Source organism: Delphinapterus leucas, chromosome 3, assembly GCF_059928025.1.
Source record: "Delphinapterus leucas isolate spDelLeu-1000000601 "Yukka" chromosome 3, BTC_Dleu_Yukka2, whole genome shotgun sequence".
Classification (NCBI taxonomy): Eukaryota; Metazoa; Chordata; class Mammalia; order Artiodactyla; family Monodontidae; genus Delphinapterus; species Delphinapterus leucas.
This window is the reverse complement of record NC_143131.1, coordinates 116,551,861-116,558,553: the sequence shown is the minus strand read 5'-3', so window position 1 is coordinate 116,558,553 and position 6,693 is coordinate 116,551,861.

Here is a 6,693-nt window from a genome sequence, read left to right as displayed (position 1 = left end):
AGTTGTTTTCTTTTTTTTCTATTCCATCCACAGATAATGTGGAGACAGTCAGGTATCCTTACCTTTTCCCTCTGTAGGTCAGGTTTTTTCCTTAATCTACTACTGAGGATGTAGCCCTTCAGTTTGGGGGAGGTCTTAGTTTAGGGGAGGTTGCCAGTGTGATATATGGGCAAGATGACAGGGGCCCAGAGAATGGGGATGTCTTATTCAATCCAGATGAGGTCACAGAGGCTGCCTAGGTAAGGTGACACTTAGGACACTTAAACTGAACTCAGGCTTATTAAACAATAAATGGGAGTTTGCCATGCAATGGGCGTAATTACACTGTGTTCACCACAAGGCAAGAATCATGTCCAATGTGTACACTGCTGTGTCTCCAGAACTTAGCATAGTACTTTGCACATACTAGGTGCTCAATTAATGTACTTAAGTGTATCAATGAGTAAGAAGTATCAAAGTATTCCAAATGGAGGGAAACAATGCATATAAAGCAAATAAGAAGAAACAAATAACAAAACTTTATTAAAAATAACAAATTTGGTTAAACCAAGGGCCATTTCTTTTTTCAACAAGTGTTTTTACAATAGCTATCTTTGGTAAGACCCTTATTTAGGATACAGACAGTGCCACACTCTAATAGGGATAATAAGACACATGCATAATAACTATAATACTTCTCCCCTGTGTACACAGTTTAGTTTCTCTCTCACTATGAAAGGCTAAAATAAGGGTATGAGGCTTCATGCTTCATAGCCTCTCTGCTGATGAGCTTGGGGATTGGGAAAACACTAATGCTTCTGCAAATCATTATACCCTTGTCTTTAGTGGAAAAGAGTAGTCAGGTGTAAATGTTTGGCAAAATGTGGTTGTAGTTTGATTGCAATCTGCAAATATTTGTGCTGTCAGTTTGCCACAGAAGGTGTGGTCCTCATGAAAGGACTTTGAGGAACCTGGCTGGTCAAATGGTATGAAGGCTCAAAAGCATAAGGCCTCTAAAGAAGAGGTAGGGTATGCAGAATGAGAAGACCTTCCTACCTGAATTTCTGGCTAAAGGGGCAGCCCATGGTATTGTAAAGGCCATAGTCTTTTCTGTTTCCTTTACATGGATATAGGGAGAGGGAAGAGGAGAAAGGGATATTAATTCTTTTTTTAAAAAAAAATAGTAAAAGTTCCCACTGTGGAAAAAATATTTATTTAACTATAGAAATTTAATTAAGAAACCAAAACAACTTAGTCTTATAGCTGATGATCTCGTTGGCTTATACCATTGTCATACACTGAATTCTGAGTTATCAGGCCAAAAATGTGGACTTGGCAAAGATGAGAGTTACTGTCAATTGTTCCAGCTCCCCAAGCTGGATGGCACCAGTGGCTGTGTGAGTGAATACAGAAGTTGAAATCAACGTCATGTTAACTTTGGTTCCATTCCAAAAACATTCTATTCCAGAGATATGTAAGATGAAGCTTTTTTAGGGCAGAGATCATGGTTACATCCCCTAATACAGTGCCTGGTTCTTAATAGTTGCTCAGGAAATATGTGGTGAATAAATAAATGCACAAAGGTTACCCTGGGTTGCAAAGATCAGAACAGTATTTGCCATTATTTTGGAGGTTGGCGTGGGATTCGTACACCCTGGAACAGTTTCTTCTCTTTGCAGCTAGTATTATTTTTTTTGTTTATGAAGAACAAGCATTCTTGCACACTGGCACAATGGTCCTGGGGAAAGTGACACAGACAGATTTCCACTGCATTCCTCAGAAGACCCAGCAATACCACTCTCTGATGGTGAGTGTCTCTTTATCAGAAGATTTAAATTTGAGGGGTTTAGTCTTTTCTTTTTTGCCAGTAGTGGTGAGTACTTCAAGAACAAAAAAATGAATTGGCCAAGTTTGGGTGAATTGGATAGCATTTTACTGCTCTGCAGGAGTCAGGGTAGTTACAACCTCATCTCCCTGTGCAGCAGTTTTTCCCACACACAAAACTGCAAGTATCTTCTCATCCTTATCTACATTTATGTCTAATTCTATTAGTGGGCACTGTAAATATATTTCTAATTAGGGAGGAGGTATGCTTGTGTTTATTGTAATTCCCAAGGTACAAAAGATGTTAAAAATAGTATCAAGAGTTTGGGAGTTTTTGGTGGTTCTTAGTTTTCACTTAAAAATAAATAGACAAGTATTTAGCAACTTCTGCCAAGAAAAATTTCCACATAGGGCCTCATCCCTAGCAATAAAAACCCAGATATGGCAGCAAAACATTTCCAGATACTTCTTTAGGTCTCTGAAAGCAGTATAGGGGAGAGGAGTAAAAAAATTATAGTATACAGGTTATAAAACACTTTATGCATGCCAATTCATTTCAGTATTATTTTTCCTATTTCTCCAATGGGGACTCTAAGGTACATTTAGGTTAAGTACCTTGACCAGAGTCACATAGCTAGTATGTGACAGGGCTAGAACTCAAATGTAGGTTTTCTTATTACAAGTTCAGTGTTCTTATTCCAAGCCCAACATTCATAAGTTTTGAATGTTTGTTGTGTCTATTTTCCTTTCTAAGTAATAGTGTTGACGGGATGTGGGGGAGGTGATGGGATATGTCTTTTTGGCTCTTGCTGGCTACTGTGGCTCCAGTGTCTTATGAACATTGTACTAAAAAAGATAATAGCAGCCTTGACTAAACAAAAATTAATCTATATGCTAGTACTTAAATAGCCTTGGTCAGAGATGAGATCAGTAAGGGTGAGGAGGACAGCTAAATAATGAAAGTTTCCTTATTGATGGCACAAGAGATGGGCCCAACATTCTACTACGCCTGAAAGAGCTGAATTCAATCAAACTAATCTAGGTAGGGTTGGGGGGCGGGGTGGGCAGGAAAGAAGTCCATTTGCATTCTCTTTGAATAATAAGGGTATCTGTTGTAAAGTGACTACAGAGACAGCTACTCCCTGACTTCAAGTCTCATCCCAGTGACACTGGTGACCCTGGGGAGGCACACATGCTGAAGTCTTCCCTAGTATCTAGGACATGGTATGGGGTTGTAGCAAAGATATTTCTTTTATGGTGATTTGACCTAGGACTTGACTTCTGAGAAGCATAAAGCCTCTGCTCAGACAAACTGGGTAAAATGTTTGTTTCCCTGGGCTATGAAAGTCATCTTGCAAAGAAATAACTAAAAAATCTCACCTCAAATAATAATTTTCCTGGCAGGCCTCACCTCCAGAAGTCTTAGAAATATACCAGTCACTTCTCACCCTGCCCAAACAGCTATCTGAAATGCTGTTTCTAACACATAGTTATATATTAAATTGTGACCTCTACATCTACTGGTAAAGCATTTGTAGGAAGAATGAAGAAAAAGTGATGTAATTTTAAAGTATTCTCTTAGTGACTCCCAAATGTAGAAATTCTATTTGTTACAAGATATTAAATCTGAAGTTACATTATCAGCCAGATAATCCTTTGTTGTGGGGAGGGCTGCCCTGTACATTGCAGGATGTTTAGCAGCATCCTTGACCCCTACCTGCTGGATGCCAATAGTACCTCCTGAGTTTTGACAACCAAAAATGTCTTCAGACTTGGCCATAAAAATTATCTCCAGTTGAGAACTATGTTTTAACCAAAGCACCAAGATATTACAGAAAAAAAAGACTCCCCCCCCAAAAAAAAAAACTCTAGGGCTTCCCTGGTGGCTCAGTGGTTGAGAGTCCGCCTGCCAATGCAGGGGACACGGGTTCATGCCCCAGTCCGGGAAGATCCCACATGCCGCGGAGTGGCTGGGCCCGTGAGCCATGGCCGCTGAGCCTGCGCGTCCGGAGCCTGTGCTCCGCAACGGGAGAGGCCACAACAGTGAGAGGCCCGTGTACAGCAAAAAAACTCTAACTAAAGTGAGTTCTGAAATGGACTATCCCTAGAAATGAGAGGATTTAGGCAAAATCAGGTAGATAACTAACTCTAAAAACTCACAAGTTATAAAAGGTCAGGTGAGAATTACTGAGGAGTATTTCTTTGGAGACTGTTGCTGGTATGCTGTGATTCTTACCACAGCCACTTGCCTGCCTCTTACCTCAAGCCTAGTGAGAGGAACCTTCAGTGGAACTACTCAGAGTACTTGTACTTGGAATGTGTCTCTTGCAGTTAAAGGGGCACAGAGGACTTGCGTCTGTCTCCTGCCTGAAAAATATAGAAGACAAGACAGGCTGGCAGCTGTTCTGGCAGCAGGGCAGAGGAATGCTGAAGCTGCCTGCACTGGGATTGGCCTATATTCCCAAGTTTCTTTGGGCAAGAAGTGGATGAGAGCTTCGTGTGGACCAGGTGTGGATAATATAGAGCTGCCGCTAGCCTAAACACCATCAGAAAAAAAGGTCTCCCTCGGCCAGACACTTCACTTCCGTCTGTTGGAAAATAATCTCACTAACTTAGTTTGGACAAAACACTTTACTGCCACCTGCTGGAATACTGTCAAAATAAATATACAAATCCACATGGGTGATGTGCATGGCAGGCACTCCCTAGGGTATGGAGTGCATAACCTTGCACAATGTGGGGTGGTCCCAGAGCCACTTACAAATGGGCCACTGTGAGAGCTACCTTAGATTCTATCTGACAGGTCCTTACTGAGAAAAACAGGTTTCAAGAGGTAAGAAGTTGGAGGTGGACCACCAGATTCTTAGGGACTGAAAGAGTAAAAAAACTGCCAGAATAAAATGCTTTTGCTCAGACCAACCAAGGTTACTATGGGTGAGAAACCACCAAAGAATGGGGATGGTGGTGGGTTCTGAAAACCTTAAAAGCATCCATCTGAAAAAAAGGCAGCTTTAAACATCTACCAGGCCGAGTGTGAAACCATCACATGGAAGTAAAAGTTACAAATTTTCCTGCTCCCCTTTCTTTTCCTCTCTCTCCACCCATTTGGCTCTGGTTGGTAAGCTGGGAGAAAACAAGAAAGACCAGGCATGATGCCTCTCCAGGGCAAGCAGTTAGCCAACTGTCCCAAGCTGGTGAAGAGGGAAGTTTCACTCTTTCTGATTCAACAACCATAGGACTTTCTATTCCTAATAGAGACCACAGAATTCATGGAATCTATCTGAGTCAGGTACATGACACATTGGCTCTACTGTATAGGTTTAAAGGGATGAGGAAATTAAAAAATAAAGGTTTTTTGTTTTGTTTTTAAAATTATACCCCTGAATCCTGTATGTTGAACATACTGGTTACATATTATAAAGCAGGATCTGGAAAAGATATCTTCCAAGGATATGTTTTTGAGTTTTACAGGAGAAAATGTTATTTGAATCAATTCATTTGTTGAGAGCCCATACTTTGGGAGTAGGGCACATAAATGCAAGGGAGTCTCTGTCGTCTGGGTGCTTACAGTCTTGGGTTTCATACTCAGAGTAATGTAACTATTACTGTCAGTTATGTCAGCAAGAGCCTGTGTTGCATAGGCAGGGCAGGTTCACAAGGGTTTTTACTCTAATGATTTCCTTTCATGATATTTTTACTCGCTTATGATTAAGCTTTAGAAGTGACATGTTGCCCCTGTTCTTCAAGCATGGAATCACAGGTAAAGCTTCCATTTAAGACGTTTAAAGAGAGGTGCAAGGCTAAATGCATAGGTTGCGTCTTGATTGGGCTGCTTTGAAACCAGAGTCTGTCTGGTCCTCAGTTTGGCAGATTCAGACACTTACATTTCACTTTATTCAGGCTTAATCAGGCTCTGAGAATTTAATTTGGGTAAAACAACTTTATAATTCAACCCAATGAACAGAAGCTGATTTATGAACCATGATGTGAATTTACTGAGAAAAACTGTATTGCTAGTATAACTGGTACCAGTCATGTGCTTTGGACAATTGCTTCTTACTGCGTGTGTTGATTTAATTGAGAGCCCTTGAGCGATGGGAAGACTACGTGATAAGTGTGGAATCAGAGCATGGGTCTTTGTATGTTCTTAAATGATATCTAGAATTTAAGTTTACTAGGATATAAACTCACTGATAGGGATCTTATTTGCTGATATGTCCTAAGAGACTAGAACATGGTAAGCGTTCAATAAGTATTTGTTGAGTGAGGGACTGAATCTGAACTAAGTTTTTTTAAACTGTTCTGATAATGGATGGGTATTGGTCCCGGTCATTAGAATCAGTAGCCCCTCTCCTAGACAGAATGCGAGCCCACAGTACATTCTTATTCAGATTCTGCTGGTTCTAGACTCTTAATGGACCCCATCCGTCTCTTATGACAGCATCAACTGGGCATGTGATAACTTAAGTTACAGATGATTTATTTTACTCTCTCTGATGAAATTTGGGAGCCACCCTGACCTCTGTAACACATTTACAGATCATCTCATAAGGTGACTTTTCTTTTCTTTTCTTTCTTTCTTTTTTTTTGGGGGGGGTAAGTTTTATCCCAAGTTCTATGAGGGTTCTTGTCTTACATTTTCCGGGTTTCTGACTTCCAGCTCAGGCAGGTAGAGGACAACTGAACTGTGGTAGTTTATATTTTTACAGACACCCAGAGTTCTTTGTGCAGGTGTGGATCTATCTACCCTCCATCAAGGAGTCTAAAGGCAGAACACTGCGTTTTACTCAATGGAAGATCTCAAAGCCCTTAACAAACTAAAGCAAAAAACGAGATTGTATGAATATTCATACCTTTGTGAACGCGTGGGAGCTGCACGGTCGGTCTGGG